The 12,335-nt window shown below is 40.6% G+C and overlaps 1 pseudogene; it reads right to left on the minus strand.

The window, feature by feature from the left end:
• The window catches only part of LOC112407766 (40S ribosomal protein S6 pseudogene), a 29,300-nt pseudogene extending 23,976 nt beyond the window's left edge, over positions 1 to 5,324 (minus strand).
• Between the last annotated feature and the right edge of the window lie 7,011 nt (positions 5,325 to 12,335).

Raw genomic sequence — 12,335 nt, forward strand, 5'->3', positions numbered from 1 at the left:
ACGTATTTTGGAAAAGTTTGCGTTATACATGAAAGCTTTAAAGGGGTCAAGTACACTGACGGTAGCTCACCATCTCAAAATATTTTTGTGGAAGATTCAGCACACTGTAGCCAGCCAAGTAACCAGCAGGGCTAGGTTATCTGCACACGTTAGGACTATAAGACCATTTGTGTGTTTGACACTTTGCTCAAAAATAACTGCCTTCATTTCCCACTTACTGGTGATGGCAAGAGACTTAGCCTTTCTGAGCCTCAGTTTCTCCATCTGTAAAATGATATTAGACTATCTACCTTGGGAAACAGTTGTAAAGATGAGTGATAATATATACCTGGTATACAGAGGGTCCTAACAGATACTGGTATGACTTTGCCTTATACAATGTCCATTGCTTTATGTATTTTACATTTTATGAAAGTAACTAGAATCCCCACAAAACCTTTTGGGCTGAAAATTGGACTCAAGGGAGTAATAACACATTAGCGTGACTTCTGAGAACTGGGATTTTACTGAGTCCAGCTCATCCATCACAGCCCCATCATTGGACACAAAGCCTTCCCTGGTTACCTCAGACAGAAATAAACCTCCCAACTTCTGTGTTCTAATTTGCTGTGTACTTTTCAAATACCATTCTTCTCACTCATTCTTTGCTTAGAGTTACTTGTAGACACATCTTGGGTCTATGTTCTCAATACTTAGTGCAATGCACAAGGACTAAAAAGCGTTCATGAATTTCACTAACTTGCATTTTTCCTGCCTAACCCATGGTGGGTGAGTGAATAAATGAATGACTTTGGAGATCACCTGCTCTTTATTCTTTTACAGTGTATCCTCCCTCCCACTTTTTTTTTTTTTTTCACTTGATGTCTCTAGAAGTTTGCCCTACACCCTCCCCACTATTTCTCCACGGTTGATCAGTTGACAGTAAAAAGACAGCCAGAAAGCGGGTGTTTGCATGGCTGGGTCATTTCTAAGCTGGGTGTTTGAGGATCAGGGGTTTCCTGCACTTTGACAAGGATTCTGAAGTGAATACGGTGGACAGGAAGCTGCAGATCGAGACCCTATAAAGATGAATCAAGGGGTCTTTTGAAGTCACGGGTTTCCCCATATCCTTATTGCCATAGCCCTCATGGTTCATAGAAATCCCAGGAAAGAGAGGTTAACGTTCCAGGATTACTAGTGATTTGCCATGCTGACCTTTGGCATGCTCTTTAACCTCTTTGGACTTTAGTTTTCTCATCAATAATAACAGCTTACCCTATTCTAATTACTTCATAGGCTTGCTAGGCAAATCACATGATCAGGTAGTAAAGAGCTTAGTTGAGAGAAAAGTATGATATAAAAAATACTACCACGCTTCCCTGGTGGCACAGTGGTTGAGAGTCCGCCTGCCGATGCAGGGGACACGGGTTCGTGCCCAGGTCCGGGGGGATCCCACATGCTGCGGAGTGGCTGGGCTCGTGAGCCACAGCCGCTGAGCCTGCGCATCCGGAGCCTGTGCTCCGCAACGGGAGAGGCCACGACAGTGAGAGGCCCGCGTACCGCTAAAAAAAAAAAAAAAAATTACCACTAGAACTAGACATTAAAAGAGGATTAGATAAGCTAGTGTAACTTACTTTTCCTTAATGATTAATGTCATCGGAATCAACTTATTAATAATGAGAAAACTTAGATTTGTTTAAAAACAAAATTCTGTTAAAATCAGGAAGAAGCCATAGAAAGGAAGTTTGATTCATTACTGTAACCGGTTAAGAATATTGACATAGTCACCCTCATAACGCTCATCCTACCTGCTCCTCACAGTGAATATCCAATACGTTTGGAAAAAACAACATGGTGAGATGCTATCACAGCATAATGGTTTTCCCAGGTAGACCAACAGTGGAAATCGAGGCTGTCCATTTAATACCCGCCCCCTTCTCCTCAACACGTGCACGTGATCATTATTTAATGGTGAACAAAGGGTCTCAGTGACTCTTCGCAAACCTGAACGCATATAATTTCCATTCCCACCACCAATTCCGGTCAAGGCAGTTGTAAAATGGAGCGAATGCATTTAAGTACAGAGTTGACACTGCATCGAGTTCTGGTACTTTCCTGCTCATAAGGAAGAGGAATGTAAATGCTTGGAAACACACAGTTGAGAGAATAATTGAAAATGGTTCAATGTCTTCATCCTCTGAGAATACGCGTGAGCATGTGCGTGTTTGTAGTCGCTCTTTCATGAAATGTGTATGTGTCTGTTTTGATTCTGAAGCTTCCCTTTGCTGTGGGTAGGTTTCACAGAGGGGTTCCAGCTTGTAAAGGTTAACCGTGCAGAAATCAAGGCTTTGTGCATTTTTGCAAAGGTCACATTCATCAGCAGTTCCGGAAAGACTGCTGGGCAGAGGCTTGGTAACCACCCCATGATTGAACCATGGCTCTGGGTTTCATTTCCTTAAGAACGGTGCTACAGTCGCTGGTTGTGTCACCAAGAGATAAAGAGGCTGCTCAGTCACTTGAAATTCAATTTGTACATTACTTAAATCCAGCCCACCTCTTTCCTTCACGGTGTTTGGCAGCTGCTTGCTGGCACTCTGCATTTCAAATGCCTGAGCTGCAGGAAGCAGTTTAATAAATGGCATAGGTTTTGATTAATGTAACAAGCTGAAAATAGACCATGATGTAATGCATATCTCAGCAGGAATCACAGATCAAATTGGACAGTTCAAGGGACCATGCTGTAGCAGAGAGTTTTCTCCAAAGAAATGTATTTTATGTTTTTACAGCACCTTGAAGGGTCAAACTGTAGAATGTGTACATTTTGGACCTGGAAGCCTGCCCTGTGGGTCTGTGAATAGCAATTACAGTTGACCACACAAGAAGCTCCAGAGAAAATAAGATATTTGACATTGACTCAGGTCTACGAAGGGTCATCTATATTTCACTAGAAGCCCTGGCATTATTTTTTTTTAAACCACAGATAAACAGAAGCGCTAGTAAAATTCTGGTAGGATCTGTAAACTCAGTTATTTTTTAAGTCAGGCATTTAGTTTCATCTAGTGATCTAAAAGCCTCATGTAGCCCTACACATAAAGGCACTGATTTAAACTTTCCTTTCTCAGTGGATAAAATAATTGCGATTCATGTTCCTTGGTTCTAGAGAGGAAGATCGGTGAAAAGGAAAACAATAGCCTTGTATGCCAAGATCCCCTTATAATTGCTGAGGAGTGGTGTATTACCTAAAAGAAATGTGGGGTCATTTTTCTTAATTGAGTGATATTGAAAGGTTAAAAACAGAGTCTAGAATGTACTAAAGGGAAGAAATAAAGGAAATAAATTCATTGCTCTTAATTACTGCTTACTGAGTCTATGTGCGTTGCTTAAAATCACTTTGGGTATTTAGTCAAAGTGTTGCGTGTGTGTGTGTGTGTGTGTGTGTGTGTGTTGGTGTGGGGTTGTATAATAGTGGTAGAAGATGAGGTCAATCATTCTATCTTGCTACAAACAATTAGACTACAGGAAACATTTTTACATTTGTATTTTTCCCTACAGGTAAATTTCGCTTTGCCACTGTGAGAATTTGTATAATTTATGAATGATCTCACACTCTGGTTTCTGTAAAGCAATTGACTTGTTAAGAGTTATACTGCCTGGGAGGGAGAGCCAACATTAATACTGTTGGGCCTTTAGAGTCATTTTTCCCTTACTTGCCTGTCTAATCAAAGTACTTTCTCATGGGGTATTCAACTAACACAGCCAAGGTCACAGATTCAATAAAAATAAGTTAATTTCAAGCAGAGGAAAACTCTCCCAGCCACTGTCCACAGTCCTAACCAAGCCAATTATTTAAAAGAGATTATCAACAATTAAGTAAAATCTATCATCATCATTCCATGACAGACAACAAAAATTGCTGAAACCGTACTATCCAGACGCACCTTGTCTTCTTGTGCTTCACTTTATTGCACTTCACAGATGCTGTGTTTCTTATAAATTGAAAGTTTGTGACCACCCCACCTACAGCAAGTCTGTTGGGGCCATTTTTCAAACAGCGTTTGCTCATTTTGTGTCTCTGTCACATTTTGGTGATTTTCACAATATTACAACCTTTTTCATCATTACTAAGTTTGTTATGATGATCTGTGATCAGTGATTTTTAATGTTACGTTTGTAATTGTTTGGGGGCACCATGTACCGTGCCCGTATAAGACGGCTCATGTAATCCATAAACATTGCGTGTGTTCTGACTGCTCCACTGTCGGCTGTTCCGCTGTCTCTCTCCCTCTCCTTGGGCCTCCCTATTCCCTGAGACACAGCAATATTATAGTTAGGCCAATTAATAACACTACAATAAGCTCTAGGTGCTCAAGTGAGAGGAAGAGTTGCACGTCTCTCACTTTAAATCAAAAGCTAGAAATGATTAAGCTTAGTGAGGAAGGCATGTGGAAAGCCAAGATAGGCCGAAAGGTAAGCCTCTTGAGCCAGTTAACCAAGTTGTGATTGCAAAGGATAAGTTCTTGAAGGAAATTAAAAGTGCTACTCCAGTGAATATACGAATGCTAAGAAAGCAAAATTGCTTTATTGCCGAGGTGGAGAAACTTCTAGTCGTCTGGATAGAAGATCAAACCAGCCATAACATTCCCTTAAGTCAAACCTAATCCAGAGCAAGACCCTAACTCTCTTCAATTCTGTGAAGGCCGAGAGAGGAGGAGAAGCTGTAGAACAAAAGTTGGAGGCTAGCAGAGGTTGATTCATGAGGTTTTAGGAAAGAAGTTGTCTCCAGAACATCAAAATGCAAGGTGAAGCAGCAAGTGCTGATGTAGAAGCTGTAATAATTTATCCAGAAGATCTAGCTAAGATGATGAATGAAGGTGGCTTCACTACCCAACAGGGTTTCCATGTAGACAAAATAGCCTTATCTTGGAAGAAGATGGCATCTAGGACTTTCATAGCCAGAGAGAAGTCAATGCCTGGCTTCAAAGCTTCAAAAGACAGGCTGACCCTCTTGCTAGGGGCTAACACAGTTGTTGACTTTAAGTTCAAGCCAATGCTCCTTTACCACTCCAAAAATCCTAGGGCCCTTAAGAATTAAGCTGAAACTTCTCAGCCTGTGCCCTCTCAATGGGGCAACAAAGCCTGGATGACAGTACATCTGCTGGTTTACTGGGTATTTTAAGCCCATTGTTGAGACCTACTGCTCAGAAAAAGGTTACTTTCAAAATATTACTGCTCACTGATGATACACCTGGTCACCAAGGAGCTCTCATGGAGAGGTATGAGATTCATGTTGTTTACATGCCTGCTGACACAGCATCCATTCTGCAGGCCAGGGATCGAGGAGTCATTTCGACTTTCAAGTCTTACTCTTTAAGAAACACACTTCATAAGTCTATAGCTGCCATAGACGGTGATTCCTCTGATGAATCTGGTAAAGTAAATTGAAAACCTTGTGGAAAAGATTTACCATTCTGGATGCCATGAAGAACATTCATGATTCATGGGAAGAGCTCCAAATATCCACCTTAGCAGGAGTTTGGAAGAAGTTGATTCCAGCCCTCGTGGATGACATTGAGAGGTTAAAGACTTCAGTGGAGGAAGTCACTGCAGATGTGGTGGAAATAGGAAGAGAACTAGAATTAGAAGTGGAGCCTGAAGATGTGACTGAATTGCTTCAATGTCATGATAAAACTTGAACGGATGAGCAGTTGTTTCTTATGGGTGAGCAAAGAAAGTGGTTTCTTGAGACGAAATCTACTCCAGTGGAGATGCTATGAAGATTGTTGAAATAACAACAAAGGATTTAGAATAGGACATAAATTTAGTTGATAAAGCGGGAGCCGGGTTTGAGAGGATTGGCACCAGTTTTGAAAGAAGTTCCACCATGGATAAAATGCTATCAAAGACCATGGCATACTGCAGAGAAATCATTCATGAAAGGAGGAGTCCATCCATGTGGCAGACTTCATTGTTGTCTTATTCGAAGAAATTGCCACACACCCCAGCCTTCAGGAACCACCACTCTGATTTGCCAGCAGCCATCAACTTCAAGGCAACATCCTCCACCAGCAAAAAAAAATACCACCACTCACTGAAAGGTCAGATGATGGTTAGCATTTTTTAGCAATACTGTATTTTTAAATTAAGGTACATACATTGTTTTTTTTCAGCACAATGCTACTGCACACTTAATAGACTATAGTATAGTGTAAACATAACTTTTATAGGCACTGGGAAACAAAAAAATTCATGTGACTTGCTTTATTTTGATATTCACTTCATTGTGGTCTGGAACTGTACCCACAGTATCTCTGATTATGCCTGTCGTGGTTTGAGTGGTGTCCCTTGAAAAGTTTTGTCCTCTGATACCTGTGAATGTGGCTTTATTTGAAGATGTATGTAAGCTAAGTATCTCAAGATGAGGTTATCCTGGATTAGTGTGGTTCCTAAAACCAATGACGGGTATCCTTATGAGAGGAAGGGAGAAGACAGACTTGCACAAAGAAGTCAGCTTGAAGACTGAGACAGAGGTTGCAGTGATGTCTCTACAGGCCAAGGAGTGCCCCAAAGGTTGCCGGTAGCCACCAGAAGCTAAGAGGGAGGAATGAAATGGATTCTCCCTCAAAGCTTCCAGAAGGAACCCACTCTGAACACCTTGAGTTTGGACTTCTGGGATCCTGAGCTGTGAGAGTATAAAACTGTCACTCAGGTTGTGGTAATGTGTCAAAGCAGTCCTGGGACAGTAATATGCTTGACTGAGAGCATTATGCTTGTGTGAGAGAGGAGAGAACAAGCTGGTGGAAAAGTGGATTGGTGATACGCTGCATGAGGTGTGTCTGTAGTATCAACTTCTTTAAGTATGTGTTACTGCTTGTTTATGCACTGTTTGCTTCAAATATGTATATGAGGTATCTTACCATCGAAACACAGGTACATTAAGAACAAGGATGATTAACAAAGAATAAGACAAAAGGGCAATAACAAAAAAAGAAAGGAAGAAAAAAATGTTACCTGAAAACCCCACCTGGAACAAAGCAGGAAGTTGAGAAGAAAACCATAGTCAAGAAAAAAAGGGAAACCAGGATAGCAGTGATCTCAATATCCGATAAACAAATACAGAGTTTTTAGTTAAATTTAGTAAAATTTGTTTGAAAGGCAGTGACCCAAATCAGTAAATGATGATAGAAATACATACACACACTTCAAAGTGAAATACAGTCTACCCTGGTACCACACATGCCTCTCTGAAGGACACAAGTTCATATGCAATTGTAAGAAAGAAAGCAATGCTAACATAACTAGGATGTCCTATTAGTTCTTATGTGGGTTTTTCCCACTGCATTGTGTTTGTCAGGGTTCTCTAGAGAAACAGAACCAATAGGAAATATCTGTTTAATTTATACTTGTATTTTGTGGAAAGAGATTTATTATAGGAATTGGCTCATGTCATTATGTAGGGTGAGAAGTCCCATAGTTTGCCGTATACAAGCTGGAGACCCAGGAAAGCCAGTGGTGTAATTCAGTCCAAGTTCAAAACCCTGGGAACTAGGACTGTGGATGTCAGAGGGCAGGAGAAGATAGATAGCTCAAGCAGAGAATGAATCCACCCTTCCTCTGATATTGTGTTGTATCCGGGACCTCACTTGATTGTCCAGTGCCCACCCACATGGGCGAGGGCCATCTTCTCTTCTCCTCTACTGATTCAGATGCTAATCTCTTCCAGAAACACCCTCACGGACACACCCAGAAATGATGTTTTACCAGCTATCTGGGCATGCCTTAGCCCAGTCGATTTGGCACACAAAAGAATCATTCCTCACATGACTGTTGTATGTCACCAAGCAGTAGGCACTGAATGCGGTGAACCACCAAGAAACAGGGTTCTCCCAGTGATGCATATCTGCTGCATGGTCTTCCTCTTGGCTCAGTTTATTCTCAACTTCATGTAGGTGCTTTGGGCTTGGTTCTTCCTCAGTCTTTGTATATTTTTCCTTATCTCTGTTATTTAGCAACCTTGGCTCTTCTTTGTACCCTCTTTCATACGTAGTCTACTTTTTTTAAAAAACGGATAAAATCCTATGTTTGCTAAGATATTTATTTAGTAGCAATTTGGAATATCTTTTTAACTGTGTTAGTATGTTAAGATTATTGTTGTGTTCTTGGTGCTCTGGTTATGAAGTTGCATATGTTTGAATGATCTGACCCAACCCTGTTTAGCCAGAGAACCCTATTTTCCATGCATAATTTTTCAGAACAAGAAAGTCTTTCAGGAACGTGTGTATTGCATAATAGCAGAAAAGCTTCTATATGGCACCTCACATTTAGACATCATTCTCTAAGACAGGCAAAGCAAGTGTTCTCATTTTAGTTCTGCTACCCCCTACCCACATCAATAATCACCATACTTTCTGAGTAACCAGCCGCAAAGACTACTTTTTGCCAAGCTGAGTATTCAAGGAGCTAATCAACTGACCTTATGTCTCTGGACATCAGAATCATGATTGCAGTAATGATCTGAGTCCAACTCACTCAGATAAAGTCCCCTTAATATGCCTATGAGGTTGTTCCTTACACATACCTTTTAAAGGGCAGCAAAACTTAGGAGCTGGGAAGAATTAATTTCATAATCTGAAATAGACTAAAGGTAGTTGACTCAACTCTTATCTTAGTCTATGGTACGTGGTTTTAGCGTTAATTTCAGTATTCCACTTGTAAAATGGTGAAATCCTTAGCCACCTGTTGTTTAGGGGAAAATAATCTTGTTTGTTGGCTGCCTCCTGATCCCTCTGGGTCCCATACTGACCCGTGCCCAACAGTGACTCATGCTAGACTGTAGACTTTGTTGTACCAGGACTGGCATACTGATTGCAGAGAATTTGTCTTTTCCTTATTCACTTTAGAGTTAATTTTTAAAAGTTTTCACTAACTATATTAACAAACTCAGATTCTCTCAGTTTATATTTGAAAAGCACCACGAAGATGTGGCATCAAATTTGGACAGGCTTAAATTTCCGTCAGTGTCGTTAAAAGATTGATAATAAAACTACGACAGATGAGGTTCATGGCAGACAGAGGTCCGTAAGTGTAATGTTTCCTAATCCAAATCATCTAATAATTTAGCTAGAATTTTGAATAAGGATTGCATTCCAATTTTCATGCCAAAAAGATATACAGAGGCTCACTTGTGCATACGCAACATATATTTGACTTGATTATAACTCTTTCGTGCTACCGGAATAAAATATGACCATTTGAATGGCCTGCCTAGCCATATAGGCCTGACAAAACAATCCTCAGCCAGAACCAATCATTGTCCCAATACTCATGCACTGTGGACTCAGTCAAAGAAATGTGTATTCAGACTTGATGGCCTTTGTGTTTACTGGGACTTTTCTTCTCCTTCCTGCAGAGCTGACCGCAGCCCCCTTTGAAGTCTGTGGTAACCCTAAGATCAGAACAAATGCATTGGAGTGGGTTGGGAAGGAAAGGAGAAGAGCGCTCATTAAGTGCTCCCATTTTTAGATCATTTTCAGTGGATGACAGTGATTGTTGAAAGACTTCTAGCTCTCCATTCATAGATTTAAAAGTTAACATTATAAGATACCAACTTATTGTTAGAGTAACACGAATGCTAGTGTCCTGGAAAGGAACAAAAGGTTTTCCAGCAATAAAAACAATTAATATTGTATCACTGAACTAGAAAAATAGAAGTATTCAGAATGTGTTTAATATATCCCTTTCTCCTTTTTGAGATCTTTTATTTATGATCTGGAGCACATGGCTGTGTGTTTTTTTTCACCACATACTTACCTCAAAATAGGGTGTTACACAGTTTTTTGTATTTTATTCCTGTAAACAGCATTTTTGAATGGCTCTGTGTGCCAGGTTTAGTACACTAGGAAGTTGAGATGTAGCAATGTCTAAGACGGTTTACACTATGGTGGAAGAGACAGAGAACAAATAGGAAAATAAATGAGAACCTGAGATTGCACTCAGGGCGATGACAAAAAGAAGAGAAGGCAATAGGATGTACACAGAGCAGGAGTGAGCATTTACTTTACATAGAGTGTCCATGAAGGCCTCTCTGGGTGGGTACCATCTGGGCAGAGGCTGGAAGAAGCCAGCAAAGCAGAGGTCCAGGCACCAGGAACAGCAAGTGCAAAGGTCCTGAGGAAAGCACAAATTTAACCTGGTAATTATGAGTTTGTGTGCCTCCTTATCGTATTACCAGCAAAGGTATTATGTCATCTGGGAAGTAGCCATTATGTGTTTATAATCAAATAAATAAGTGAAGATAAAAATAATATCACCATTACTAATAGTTAACATCTTTTGCTCATAGTATACTCCAGAATCTATTCTAAATACTTTGCCTATATTACTTTATTTAATTCTCACAACAGCTTTACAAAGTAGATGAGAAAACTGAGATTCAAGGTGGGTGAATAAGTTGCCCCATGTTACACAACTGACGTATCAAACTGGCTGATCTGGAGTTTGAACCCAGGCTTTCAAAGTTAACGACCCTCGCAGTTAACCACCTGTTATGGACTGAATTCTGTTCCTCCCAAACCTCATATGTTGAGCCTCTAATCCCCAGTATTTCAGAATCTAACTGTATTGGAAGATAGGGTCTTTAAAGAGGTGATTATGTTAAAATGAGGGAATTGGGTGGGCCTTAGTCCAATATGACTGGTATCCCTATAAAAAGAAGAAATTTGGACACAGAAACACACAGAGGGAAGACCATGTGAAGACACAGGGAGCTGACAACCATCTACAAGCCAAGGAGAAAAGCCTCAGAAGAAACCAGACCTGCTGATGCCTTGATCTCAGACTTCTTGAGAACTTCCAGAACTATGAGAAAAGAAATCTCTGGTGTTTGTTATGGCAGCCCTAGCAAACTAATACACCATCCTACGAGGCTAACAGAAAAGAGATGAAGAACATTCGTTTAACAGCAATGTTATGAAAAGAAAAAAGAATTGGCTTGAGCCCAGGTCACTGATTTACGCATTTAGCTCTGCAGTATAAAAGAATTTTCAAAAGAAGCATCGATAATGCTCTATTTCTTTATTGTCTGTAATCAAAATAAGATGTTAATGATATAGGAGGCCTGATTTAGACTTCTGTAAGTTGGGTGATTTGTGCTGCCTACACAGCTACCCTTTCTGCTGTTCCTCTGAGTACTCATCTCATGAAGATGTAAAAGAGAACAAAAAACAACTCACAGTATAAGAATCATCTCACTGTACAAAGACTCTCAATGTGTTCAAATTTTCAACTTAAAGGATTATGATGATTCTATATGTACGCTTGTGCCAGTTGTGATTTGTTGCTTCTCAGCTCCAAATTAAACCTTCTTGCCTGCTCTTTGAAAATGGATCTGGGCCCCTTAACTATGTTCCCTTTGCTGAGGCGTGATAGCTTTATCAGTAGAGAGCACTGGAGAGACATTGCAGGAGGAGAAGGGTTTTCTTCCTTGTTCTCCAGATGTTTTCTCAGCATCTGCCAACTGCAACACAGGTGGATTCTTCAGGTTCAGTGCCTGCAGGGCACACTGCTCCCTCAGTGCCCAGCTCCTGCAGCACGGCTGGCTTTTCCAGCGCCTGATTCCTGATGTGCCCACAGATGCTCCAGTGCACAGTCCTTACAACCTCCTCCTACACCTGCCTCAGGTGGTTCTGCACTAGAGTGACTCCAGTGAGACACTTTCCTATGAACAGCTTTCCCTGGCCTCTGAGAGGGTGGGTTTCTGGAAAATTCCACTAGCAGCTTTTCTTCCATCCAGTGTGTGAGCCATGGCTACGCCCTCTCCAACAAGTTATAGATCTGAGCTCTGGGGGACTCTTCCTTGGTTTTTCTCTCTCAGCCATAGGGGTAGTAACATATTATTATTATATTCTGTTATATGTTTTATATTATATCATATCATATATTACTACATGCTATTCTATCTGCCATTCCTACTGTCTTTAGAGTTCTCTTTATTTCCTACTAGCCAATATGTCATTACTCCAATCCCCTCTTAAATTAATAGTTTTTATATTAAACTTTCCCCGTTGAGATTCTTGTATGGATTCTCTCTCCTGATTGGACCCTGACTGATACAGTACTTAAGGTTTTGTTTGATGTTCCAAGTTAGATTATCATAAGAGCAAGAATCAAATTTTAACATCACTTTTTACTTCAAGGGCAATAAAAAGTCACCCTCCCTCTCATACTGGTAATCCTGGAGAATATTAACACAGGACCACGGGTTCCTTGCCTGGTTTGTTTTCTGGACTCTGCAGCACACGGTTGTGGTCCATGGTGGACCACAGCTCACAGTGTTTATGAAGTTGATGTTCCAAACACTG

This window comes from Neophocaena asiaeorientalis, unplaced genomic scaffold, assembly GCF_003031525.2.
Source record: "Neophocaena asiaeorientalis asiaeorientalis breed wild unplaced genomic scaffold, Neophocaena_asiaeorientalis_V1.1 scaffold149, whole genome shotgun sequence".
Lineage (NCBI taxonomy): Eukaryota > Metazoa > Chordata > Mammalia > Artiodactyla > Phocoenidae > Neophocaena > Neophocaena asiaeorientalis.